Below are 13757 nucleotides of genomic sequence, written 5' to 3'. Positions count from 1 at the left end.
GAAGAAGGAGAAGGATGAGAAGAAGGAGAAGGATGAGAAGAAGGAGAAGGATGAGAAGAAGGAGAAGGATGAGAAGAAGGAGAAGGATGAGAAGAAGGAGAAGGAGAAGGATGAGAAGAAGGAGAAGGATGAGAAGAAGAAGGATGAGAAGAAGGATGAGAAGAAGGAGGAGAAGGATGAGAAGAAGAAGGATGAGAAGAAGGAGAAGGATGAGAAGAAGGAGAAGGAAGAGAAGAAGGAGAAGGAGAAGGATGAGAAGGAGAAGGATGAGAAGAAGGAGAAGGATGAGAAGAAGGAGAAGGAGAAGGATGAGAAGAAGGAGAAGGATGAGAAGAAGAAGGATGAGAAGAAGGATGAGAAGGATGAGAAGAAGGAGAAGGATGAGAAGAAGGAGAATGATGAGAAGAAGGAGAAGAAGGAGAAGGATGAGAAGAAGGAGAAGGATGAGAAGAAGGAGAAGGATGAGAAGAAGGAGAAGGATGAGAAGAAGGAGAAGGAGAAGGATGAGAAGAAAAAGGATGAGGAGAAGGAGAAGGATGAGAAGAAGGAGAAGGAGAAGGATGAGAAGAAGGAGAAGGATGAGAAGAAGGAGAAGGAGAAGGATGAGAAGAAGGAGAAGGAGAAGGATGAGAAGAAGGAGAAGGAGAAGGATGAGAAGAAGGAGAAGGATGAGAAGAAGGAGAAGGATGAGAAGGAGAAGGATGAGAAGGAGAAGGATGAGAAGAAGAAGGCTGAGAATAAGGAGAAGGATGAGAAGAAGGAGAAGGATGAGAAGAAGGAGAAGGATGAGAAGAAGGAGAAGGAGAAGGATGAGAAGAAAGAGAAGGATGAGAAGGAGAAGGATGAGAAGAAGAAGGATGAGAAGAAGAAGGATGAGAAGAAGGAAAAGGATGAGAAGAAGAAGGATGAGAAGAAGAAGAAGGATGAGAAGAAGGAGAATGATGAGAAGAAGGAGAAGGATGATAAGAAGGAGAAGGAAGAGAAGAAGGAGAAGGAGAAGGATGAGAAGAAGGAGAAGGATGAGAAGAAGGAGAAGGATGAGAAGAAGGAGAAGGATGAGAAGAAGGAGAAGGATGAGAAGAAGGAGAAGGAGAAGGATGAGAAGAAAAAGGATGAGGAGAAGGAGAAGGATGAGAAGAAGGAGAAGGAGAAGGATGAGAAGAAGGAGAAGGATGAGAAGAAGGAGAAGGATGAGAAGAAGGAGAAGGAGAAGGATGAGAAGAAGGAGAAGGAGAAGGATGAGAAGAAGGAGAAGGAGAAGGATGAGAAGAAGGAGAAGGATGAGAAGAAGGAGAAGGATGAGAAGGAGAAGGATGAGAAGGAGAAGGATGAGAAGAAGAAGGCTGAGAATAAGGAGAAGGATGAGAAGAAGGAGAAGGATGAGAAGAAGGAGAAGGATGAGAAGAAGGAGAAGGAGAAGGATGAGAAGAAAGAGAAGGATGAGAAGGAGAAGGATGAGAAGAAGAAGGATGAGAAGAAGAAGGATGAGAAGAAGGAAAAGGATGAGAAGAAGAAGGATGAGAAGAAGAAGAAGGATGAGAAGAAGGAGAATGATGAGAAGAAGGAGAAGGATGATAAGAAGGAGAAGGAAGAGAAGAAGGAGAAGGAGAAGGATGAGAAGAAGGAGAAGGATGAGAAGAAGGAGAAGGATGAGAAGAAGGAGAAGGATGAGAAGAAGGAGAAGGATGAGAAGAAGGAGAAGGAGAAGGATGAGAAGAAAAAGGATGAGGAGAAGGAGAAGGATGAGAAGAAGGAGAAGGAGAAGGATGAGAAGAAGGAGAAGGATGAGAAGAAGGAGAAGGATGAGAAGAAGGAGAAGGAGAAGGATGAGAAGAAGGAGAAGGAGAAGGATGAGAAGAAGGAGAAGGAGAAGGATGAGAAGAAGGAGAAGGATGAGAAGAAGGAGAAGGATGAGAAGGAGAAGGATGAGAAGGAGAAGGATGAGAAGAAGAAGGCTGAGAATAAGGAGAAGGATGAGAAGAAGGAGAAGGAGAAGGATGAGAAGAAGGAGAAGGATGAGAAGAAGGAGAAGGAGAAGGATGAGAAGAAAGAGAAGGATGAGAAGGAGAAGGATGAGAAGAAGAAGGATGAGAAGAAGAAGGATGAGAAGAAGGAAAAGGATGAGAAGAAGAAGGATGAGAAGAAGGAGAAGGATGAGAAGAAGGAGAATGATGAGAAGAAGGAGAAGGATGATAAGAAGGAGAAGGAAGAGAAGAAGGAGAAGGAGAAGGATGAGAAGAAGGAGAAGGATGAGAAGAAGGAGAAGGATGAGAAGAAGGAGAAGGATGAGAAGAAGGAGAAGGATGAGAAGAAGGAGAAGGAGAAGGATGAGAAGAAGGAGAAGGATGAGAAGAAGAAGGATGAGAAGAAGGATGAGAAGAAGGAGGAGAAGGATGAGAAGAAGAAGGATGAGAAGAAGGAGAAGGATGAGAAGAAGGAGAAGGAAGAGAAGAAGGAGAAGGAGAAGGATGAGAAGGAGAAGGATGAGAAGAAGGAGAAGGATGAGAAGAAGGAGAAGGATGAGAAGAAGGAGAAGGAGAAGGATGAGAAGAAGGAGAAGGATGAGAAGAAGAAGGATGAGAAGAAGGATGAGAAGGATGAGAAGAAGGAGAAGGATGAGAAGAAGGAGAATGATGAGAAGAAGGAGAAGAAGGAGAAGGATGAGAAGAAGGAGAAGGATGAGAAGAAGGAGAAGGATGAGAAGAAGGAGAAGGATGAGAAGAAGGAGAAGGAGAAGGATGAGAAGAAAAAGGATGAGGAGAAGGAGAAGGATGAGAAGAAGGAGAAGGATGAGAAGGAGAAGGAGAAGGATGAGAAGAAGGAGAAGGAGAAGGATGAGAAGAAGGAGAAGGATGAGAAGAAGGAGAAGGATGAGAAGGAGAAGGAGAAGGATGAGAAGGAGAAGGATGAGAAGAAGGAGAAGGAGAAGGATGAGAAGAAGGAGAAGGAGAAGGATGAGAAGAAGGAGAAGGATGAGAAGAAGGATGAGCAGAAGGAGAAGGATGAGAAGAAGGAGAAGGATGAGAAGAAGGAGAAGGATGAGAAGAAGGATGAGAAGAAGGATGAGAAGAAGGAGAAGGATGAGAAGAAGGACAGTTCTGTGACAGTTTCTGTCTATTTCTGACAGTTCTGGGACATTCACTCCATACAGCGGTTTCAACCGCTGTATGGAGGGAATGTCATAGAACTGTCAGAAATAGACTATTAATGACAGTTCTGGGACTGTCCTTCCATGCAGCGGTTGAAACATTGTATGTATTTGTTTCCATAAATGGATCCATTTATGGAAACAAATACATACAATGTTTCAACCGCTGCATGGAAGGACAGTCCCAGAACTGTCATTAATAGTCTATTTCTGACAGTTCCATGACATTCCCTCCATACAGCGGTTAAAACAGCTGTATGCAGTGAATGTCCCAGAACTGTCATAAATAGTCTATTTCTGATAGATCTGGGACATTCACTCCATACAGCTGTTTTAACCGCTGTATGGAGGGAATGTCATGGAACTGTCAGAAATAGACTATTAATGACAGTTCTGGGACTGTCCTTCCATGCAGCGGTTGAAACATTGTATGTATTTGTTTCCATAAATGGATCCATTTATGGAAACAAATACATACAATGTTTCAACCGCTGCATGGAAGGACAGTCCCAGAACTGTCATTAATAGTCTATTTCTGACAGTTCCATGACATTCCCTCCATACAGCGGTTAAAACAGCTGTATGCAGTGAATGTCCCAGAACTGTCATAAATAGTCTATTTCTGATAGATCTGGGACATTCACTCCATACAGCTGTTTTAACCGCTGTATGGAGGGAATGTCATGGAACTGTCAGAAATAGACTATTAATGACAGTTGTGGGACTGTCCTTCCATGCAGCGGTTGAAACATTGTATGTATTTGTTTCCATAAATGGATCCATTTATGGAAACAAATACATACAATGTTTCAACCGCTGCATGGAAGGACAGTCCCAGAACTGTCATTAATAGTCTATTTCTGACAGTTCCATGACATTCCCTCCATACAGCGGTTAAAACAGCTGTATGGAGTGAATGTCCCAGATCTATCAGAAATAGACTATTTATGACAGTTCTGGGACATTCACTGCATACAGCTGTTTTAACCGCTGTATGGAGGGAATGTCATGGAACTGTCAGAAATAGACTATTAATGACAGTTCTGGGACTGTCCTTCCATGCAGCGGTTGAAACATTGTATGTATTTGTTTCCATAAATGGATCCATTTATGGAAACAAATACATACAATGTTTCAACCGCTGTATGGAAGGACAGTCCCACAACTGTCATTAATAGTCTATTTCTGACAGTTCCATGACATTCCCTCCATACAGCGGTTAAAACAGCTGTATGGAGTGAATGTCCCAGATCTATCAGAAATAGACTATTTATGACAGTTCTGGGACATTCACTGCATACAGCTGTTTTAACCGCTGTATGGAGGGAATGTCATGGAACTGTCAGAAATAGACTATTAATGACAGTTCTGGGACTGTCCTTCCATGCAGCGGTTGAAACATTGTATGTATTTGTTTCCATAAATGGATCCATTTATGGAAACAAATACATACAATGTTTCAACCGCTGCATGGAAGGACAGTCCCAGAACTGTCATTAATAGTCTATTTCTGACAGTTCCATGACATTCCCTCCATACAGCGGTTAAAACAGCTGTATGCAGTGAATGTCCCAGAACTGTCATAAATAGTCTATTTCTGATAGATCTGGGACATTCACTCCATACAGCTGTTTTAACCGCTGTATGGAGGGAATGTCATGGAACTGTCAGAAATAGACTATTAATGACAGTTGTGGGACTGTCCTTCCATACAGCGGTTGAAACATTGTATGTATTTGTTTCCATAAATGGATCCATTTATGGAAACAAATACATACAATGTTTCAACCGCTGCATGGAAGGACAGTCCCAGAACTGTCATTAATAGTCTATTTCTGACAGTTCCATGACATTCCCTCCATACAGCGGTTAAAACAGCTGTATGCAGTGAATGTCCCAGAACTGTCATAAATAGTCTATTTCTGATAGATCTGGGACATTCACTCCATACAGCTGTTTTAACCGCTGTATGGAGGGAATGTCATGGAACTGTCAGAAATAGACTATTAATGACAGTTCTGGGACTGTCCTTCCATGCAGCGGTTGAAACATTGTATGTATTTGTTTCCATAAATGGATCCATTTATGGAAACAAATACATACAATGTTTCAACCGCTGCATTGAAGGACAGTCCCAGAACTGTCATTAATAGTCTATTTCTGACAGTTCCATGACATTCCCTCCATACAGCGGTTAAAACAGCTGTATGCAGTGAATGTCCCAGAACTGTCATAAATAGTCTATTTCTGACAGTTCTGGGACATTCACTCCATACAGCGGTTTCCGGCAAAAAGTGTATGTGCAGAGTTCCTCTATTCTGCAGATACACTTAGAGGAGCTCTGCAGATACACTTAGAGGAGCTCTGCACATACACTTTTTTCCGGTTTGGAATTATTCTTATTTTCATCCTACTTCTTCTTCTTCTTCTTCATCCTCATCCTCATCCTCTTCTTCTTCTGAGGATGAGGATGAAGAAGAAGTAGGATGAAAATAAGATTAATTCCAAGCCGGCAAAAAGTGTATGTGCAGAGCTCCTCTAAGTGTATCTGCAGAGCTCCTCTAAGTGTATCTGCAGAATAGAGGAACTCTGCACATACACTTTTTGCCGGCTTGGAATTATTCTTCTTTTCATCCTACTTCTTCTTCTTCTTCTTCTTCATCCTCATCCTCAGAAGAAGAGGATGAGGATGAGGATGAGGATGAGGAAGAAGAAGAAGAATGAAAAGAAGAATAATTCCAAGCCGGCAAAAAGTGTATGTGCAGAGTTCCTCTATTTCTGACAGTTCTCTCACAGCTTCTTCACATGTACAGCGGTTGAAATATCTGTATCCTAAATGGAAACTAATAGATACAAATTGTATCTATTAGTTTCCATTTAGGATACAGATGTTTCAACCGCTATACATGTGAAGAAGCTGTGAGAGAACTGTCAGAAATAGAGGAACTCTGCACATACACTTTTTGCCGGCTTGGAATTATTCTTCTTTTCATCCTACTTCTTCTTCTTCTTCTTCTTCTTCTTCTTCTTCTTCATCCTCATCCTCATCCTCTTCTTCTGAGGATGAAGAAGAAGAAGAAGTAGGATGAAAAGAAGAATAATTCCAAGCCGGCAAAAAGTGTATGTGCAGAGTTCCTCTATTTCTGACAGTTCTCTCACAACTTCTTCACATGTACAGTGGTTGAAACATCTGTATCCTAAATGTAAACTAATAGATACAATGTTTCAACCGCTAAACATGTGTTCCTTCTGTCAGAGAACTGTCAGAAATAGCGGAGCTCACTGCAGGGACACTTTTGCCGGCTGATCGGGAAATGTTCGATTCGCGCACCCGAAGTAGGCAAAATTTCGGTTTCGACACGAATCGAATATTTCCTGAAATTCGACTCGAATTCCGGTTCGCCTAGTTCGATTCGCTCATCTCTACTCACATACAAAGAAAGGGCCATCTATCCAAAGTCAAAAACAACAAACGTACTCCAACTACATGCTCTTACCAATATACAATGCTTAACATAACATCTTTGAATGTTCGTGGTCTCAACTTCCTTTATAAAAGATCTCTGCCTGCAAAAGAAGCTCGCTCCCTGAACGCAGAAATTCTATTCCTACAAGAAACTCATTTTACTTCCTCCAGAAATTCCAAACTCACACTGAAACAATTCTCTTTGATCTACATGGCGTCAGGCCCCAAAAAGAAAAATGGGGTCCTCACGGCTATAAGGAACTCTCTCAATTTTCAGCTAATATCTGAAATAGCAGATCCCCAAGGTCGCTACCTTATCCTCATATGCATGATCAACAGCACATTATAGGAAATACACAACTTGACTCATCCTCGGGCAAACGCCCCTCTGCTCAAACCCTCAACCAATTTTTATATACCAATGATCTTTATGATATATGGAGATGCCAACATAGTACAGAAAAGGACTACATCTATTACTCCCCTTCCCAATTATCCTACTTAAGAATTGACCTATTTCTCACGGACAAATGGACTTTACAACACATAACATCCTCAAAGATTGGCACGATCATATGATCAGACCATGCTCCAATAACTATTATAGCAGAAGACAATCATCACTCACCGCTCACTCATCCGTGGTGATTGAACTCTACATTGCTGAAGATACCTGAACACAGGGAAAGTATTTTACAAGCTCATGCTTTTTTTTTGGTACACAATGACACCCACGACATATCCATACCCAGACTTTGGGAGACATACAAAGCTTACATTAGAGGGATCCTCATAAAACTAAACTCTCAGCTTAATAGACAGAGGAATCTCCAAATTGAGGAACTCCTCACCTCTAAAAAACTGAAAGGAATTGAACAAAAAATCCCCTAACCCGAGAGCAACTGTCTCCTTAAATATAGACAGAAACAAACTCCGCTCCCTACTTTTATACAAGTATGACCTTAATCTCCAAAAAAACTAAGGCAAAATACTACTCTCTAAGTAACAAAGTCAATTCCTTACTAGCCAGATTGGTCAAACAACAATGTATGAAATCTAAAATAGCCTCTATCCATCATCCGACAAACAACACACTGGTCACGAACCCACTTGACATAGCCAACGCCTTCGCTAAACACTACCAACAACTATATGATCTTAAGAAAGAACCGCACACTCTCCAACCATCCTCCACATCAATGCAACAGTTTCTATGCACAACTAATCTTCCCCAACTTTTTACTTCCCAACTCCAATCCATCTCTGATCTGATCTCCTCAAAAGAGTTAGAAACTATTATTATAATAATTAAAACCCTCCCACTCAATAAATCACCAGGAGGAGATGACTATACAAATTAATATTATAAACAACTTGCCCCTCAGCTACCCCCATATCTAGCAAGACTGTTCAACCATGCAGCCTCAATGGGCTCATTCCCCAAAGACATTCTGCAATCCATAATAACAACTATACCAAAACCAGGTAAAAACCCACAAGTCCAAAATTACAGGCCGATATCTCTACTCAACACGGGCATAAAACTCTGCCAAAATCCTAGCTTGCAGACTCCTTACTTATCTCTGTACATTGACTCACCCAGATCAAGTAGGCTTTATACCAGGACGCCAAGCAGCAGATGCCACTAGAAGACTCATTTCCCTAATACATAACCTAGAACTCACCAAAAAACCCTCCCTACTCCTATCCCTAGATGCATAAAAAGCGTTTGACCTCATCCACTGGGGATTCATGCAAATAACTCTGCAAACATGCGGCATCACAGGATGGATGCAGACAGTCATCATGTCCTTATATTCCTTCCCATCAGCTAGAGTATTAAAAGATGGCACATGTTCTAACCCCTTTGATATTACCAATGGCACAAGACAAGGTTGCCCTCTTTTTCCCATAATATTCGCACTCCTCATTGAGCCTCCACCACTTCGATCTCTGCAAACAATTTGCAATCTCCTACAATCCTACACAGAAGTATCCTATTACAAACTCAATGAACACAAATCCCTCATACTGAACTTACACACACCAACTCAGACTCAATGCCTACTCGCCAAACAATACCCCTTCTCCTGGGAAACCCACTTGATCCCATACCTGGGAATACGCCTAACCCAAACTACTGACCAACTATACATATCAAACTACAAACCACTCCTTCAAAACATCCCCCAAGACCTCCTATCTCTTCGCACCTCTGAACTGTCTAAACTGGGCCTAGTAGCAACCTTAAAAATGTTTATTCTTCCCAAAATACTCTACATTTTCCGCACTCTCCCCATCCCAATCTCCAATATTTTTTTCTCTAAACTTCAAACCATCCTAGTCCGATTCCTTTGGAATTCGAAAAAACTAAGATGCACCACAAATCTACTAACTCACCCCACATCTATAGAAAAGGCAGGGCTCCCCCACTTAAAATCCTTCTACATTGTTTCCATCCTAGACCAATTATACTTCTGGTGGCACCCTACGCAGGAAAAAATTTGGTCCACAATGGAAACCCTTCAATTGTGCCCAATAAAACTACAAACCCTACTCTTTTTACCACCATCACTACAAAAAAGAATTTTCATAAAACACCCATGCATACAAGCTACTTTAGTAGGCTGGCAGAAATTCACAAGTACTATCTACTTAGATACCAGAAAGATCCTGACTCCCATTAACATACTACACTATATAACATCCTCCTTGGACCTAACCCAATGGGAAAAATAGAACATTCTCAATTTAGAAGACCTCCTCAGAAAACATACCCCAACTACGTTTCCTAGTCTTCAAACCCAATTCTCACTACCCAACTCAGAACTCTTTACATACCTACGGATTTCCCATTGCCTGCAAACCAAGAACCTCCCTCCAACTACTGACATCTCAAAGATCGCTTACAAATTGTTTACCAGCCTAAATACCCAGTCAGAGGAATCTCTACATTTTACACACACATAGCTCACAATATTTTTGGACTACAAACCTCATATATACACAATTGGGAAAAAAATCCTTTCTAAATCTATTAACGCACACTCCTGGGAAAAGACCATCACCACCACATATAAATCCTCACAATATAGCTCACATTGGGAGTCTTACTTAAAAGTCCTCCATCAATGGTACCTGACTCCTCTTATATTGTCTCTCTTTTACCCCAACCATTCTCCTATACGCTGGCGTCAATGTGGCAATGCAGGATCCACATTACATATTCTATGATCTTGAAAATCACTCCGGTCCTTTTGGAATAATGCTTTTGAACTGATTTCGGAAATAGCAGAAACCTATATTGCCCCAGACCCCTCACTAGCTCTCCTCCACATCAATATCGCCTCCTACCCAGATGATTTACGCACCATTATGGTCCACATCTTTTATGCAGCAAAAAACATTACCAGACTATGGAACTCCACTACTCCACCTTCCCTCTCCACATTGATTAACAACACAAACCTACAATGTGAAATGGAAAAACAATACGCCTTTAACAATCTTTCATATGCAAAACTTAAAACTAACTGGTCATGCTGGTCTCACAACCCCAGACGTAACGTAACTTTCTGATAGCCCAAACCACACCCAATTTTGGAAACCTCACCCTGACTGGTACAAGTTTACCCCTTGTTTTGATCCTCCCCTATTCCCTACCCCTTCCCCCTCTCCCCCTCCTGTTCTCCATTCTCTAATCCCCCACTATGGTTCATGGTCATATCTCAATATAGTTTGAATGTTTTCTTACTTAATCTTGTATGACCCCAGCCGAACGGTGGGGGAAGTATCATAACCTCTATTGTATTAACTTGTCTATCCATGAATCTATTTACAATACCCTGTTGTTAATATATTAGTTGAAAATAAAGAACTATTGAAAGTAAAAAAAAAAAAAAAAAATCTGAAATAAATCCCTTACACCTGGGAGAGTCACGGCTGATACGTTCAAAATAAGTGATCGGGGACGAAGGTGTCAATTCAAAATGCGAGCTATGAAAGTGTCTTATTTGCTGATAGCGACAATGTTCGCGAAGCAGGATATCAAAAAGCTGTCATAACATATCGAAGGAGATATAAGTCCTGCCTCTCTGAAAATCTGATACTCTAATAAGGACTTGATCATACCACCAGGGACGATACCGCTGTAGCAAAATGTGGGTACTGGTAGGATCTTAGTGGGGAGATACAGAGCTCCCAATCTGATGGCAATAAGGAAAGACTTCAAATCCCCTATGGGAATGATATGTGTGCCCAGGTTTTATGGTCCAGGAGAGACCACCAGTTTTTAATCTGGTCTAGAATACACGCTTTGTAGTAATATTGCATGTTAGGTAGGCCTATACCCACATTTTTCCTATGTCTCATCATGATACTTGATGAGCATCTGGGAGGTTTATGTCGCCACACAAACTGGTTAAAGATCCTTTGAAGTTGAGATAGGAATGAATTTGGAAGTGGAATGATGAGGGTGCGAAACAAGTATACTAATTTTGGAAGGATTATCATTTTTAGAGATGCTATTCTGCCTGAAATAGAAAGATCTTGCATGAAGAGGTTGACTAAAAGTTTGGGAAGTGAGCTCAGAAAGGGTTGATAGTTATAATGAAATAGTTGGTTAGCAGATTCTGTTAGCTGTATCCCTAAATAGTGAGAGAGGAGGATGCCTATATAAAGGAGAATCGTTTAGTCAATGCGGATTTAAGAGAGTGAGGGACATTAATGAATTTGTGATTTATTTGCATTTAGTTTGTAGTAAGATACCTCACTGAATTGATCTAGAGTACGTTATATTTCTAAGAGCATAACGCCATCTGTAAAAGGACTTATCTTGTTTTGGTTACTTGCCATATGGAGTCCTGTGATTGCAGAATTAGTTCTTATTTTTTGTGCAAGGGGCTCCATAATTAGGGTAAATTTAATAGGTGACACGGGGTGGAGTATCCCTGCCTAGTGCTGTTGGATATAGATATGGTGTTAGAAAGTAAGCCTGATATGAGGACATTAGCGGATAGGTTGGAGTAAAGGGACATAATAGCAGAATGCAACAATTCCGTAATACCAAATTTAGAAAGTACTTGTTGGAGGAAGCCCCAATGGACCCTGTCTAATGCCTTCTCTGCCTCCAAAGAGAGGAGCAGAGAAGGTGTCTGAGAGAGTCCAGCAGTGGCTAATAGGTCAATTAGTCATCTAGTGCTATCTGGGGCTTGGCGGCCTGGCACAAAGCCTACCTGATCTGGGTGGATAAGATAGGGTAGAATGTTTTGCAGTTTTAGAGCTAGTAGTTTGGCAAATATTTTAACGTCAGAGTGTAAGAGGGATATTGGTCTATAATTGGCAGTTTTTGTTGGATCCTTATTTGGTTTGGGAATGGCAACAATCATTACCCGCAACATTTTAGGGGGAAAGGAGCCTGAGGTAAAGGCAAGATTGAAGACTAATAGAAGATGAGGAATTATTTCATTAGATAGGCATTTATAGTATTCATTACTATATCTAATTTCTCCAGGGGATTTGTGGTTAGGAAGACATTTTATAATTTTGAGAATTTCTGAGCAGGTAAATGGTTTTGAGATAGACAATAGTTGTTTTGGAGTAAGTGAGGGTAAGTTCATGGATTGGAGGAATTTAGTGATAAGTGCTGGCAGTGGTTGTATGGTGGTAGTGTCATTACACAGGTCATAGAGTGATTGATAATATTCGCCTAAGGCGTTAGCAATGTCTTTGAGATTAAAAAGGTTTATGGTTGGAGTGAGGGCGTGCGATAGAGGAGATTTGTTTGATTTGTTGAGCTTTGACTTGTATCGCTAATTTAGCACCAGCTTTATTGGTTAATCCAAAGGAATTAGCTTTTAAAATTTGAGGTGAGATTCATATTTGTGAAGGAGTTGCAATTGTAAATTGTCTATCTTTAAGAATAGCTTGAGTAATTTGGGGGTCGGGGTTGGTCTTATTAGTAAGCTGCATTTAAAGACAGAAGCAGTAATGAAAGGGGAAGGAAGCAATACATAATAAAAAAAAAACCTGTAACAAAAGACAGGTAAAATGGGCAGCATAGCTGCTTAAAGCCAGGGGCAGATCATGTAGTATCTAAGATACCATTTTACAGGGGGATTAAGCATGTGAGCTCCATGCTTCTCACTATAGGTGATATATATCCGTAATGGAGAGATTGCTATTTACATGAAGAGGACTCCCATGTTCCTATGACCATTCTGTGTCTAATCTCTCTGGCAGAGAAGGATTATCAGGTTGGGCATCAGCAGGGAGTAAACACCATTGCTTGAGCATTTGAAAACCTTTTTCTACACTGTAGATTGGAACTATCTTCCCATTCCAAGTGACAATGATTTTCGTGGGAAATCCCCCATCTGTAGGGAACATTGTAGTTTGGTAAAGATTTTGATAGTGGTGCAAGCTTCTTTCCGTTGGTTGCAGTTTGCTGTGATATATCTGTATATAGATAAATCTGTGTAAAAATGGCCACAGGGTGGCACTGCTGCGCCAAATCACTTTTAAAAAGTCATTTTGCAAAACAGGTAGGGGGCGCACGCGAAGCACGGCCGCCCTACCCGTCCTGCCTATCGTAGCCACAGGTGTCAATTAGAGATGAGCGAAGTATTCAAAAATTCGATTCGACTGATTCGGCGAATTCGTGGACAATATTCGATTCGAGTCGAATATATTCGCTGTGAATTTAACTTAAAAAAGGGTGTTTCTAGGCTTCAGAGAGACTTAATATTAGTGCAGAACACTGTACCTTTAATTTAAATGCCCTTGGAGTCTGCTGGGGAAGAGAAATAATACTGTCAGTCAGTATGACATGCAGATGAGTGCCGTCGATCTTAGAATCACCGCACACTTCACTCATTTGGCCAGTCACGGGGCCAAAACCAGTGTTTGGAGCCACAGTGTGGCGGTGGAGGCAGCAGCAATGTGAGGCCATACAGCAACCTATGACAAAATGGAAACCAGCAGGAGTGTGAGGAGACCTCAAAGTGGCACATGGCAGAGTGGGAGCAATAGGAGGCGGTACAGGGACCCATGTCACACTGTGGACCCAGCAGCAGCGTGACCAGGCGGTACGGGGGCCCATGGCAGATTACAGGCCTGGCAGCAGCAATGGGAGGCCCGTAATCT

Source organism: Staurois parvus, unplaced genomic scaffold (genome assembly GCF_062004578.1).
Source record: "Staurois parvus isolate SC_StPar_1 unplaced genomic scaffold, SC_StPar_1.0 ptg000122l, whole genome shotgun sequence".
Classification (NCBI taxonomy): Eukaryota; Metazoa; Chordata; class Amphibia; order Anura; family Ranidae; genus Staurois; species Staurois parvus.
The sequence above is the reverse complement of the archived record's forward strand: the minus strand, read 5'-3'. Positions refer to the sequence as shown.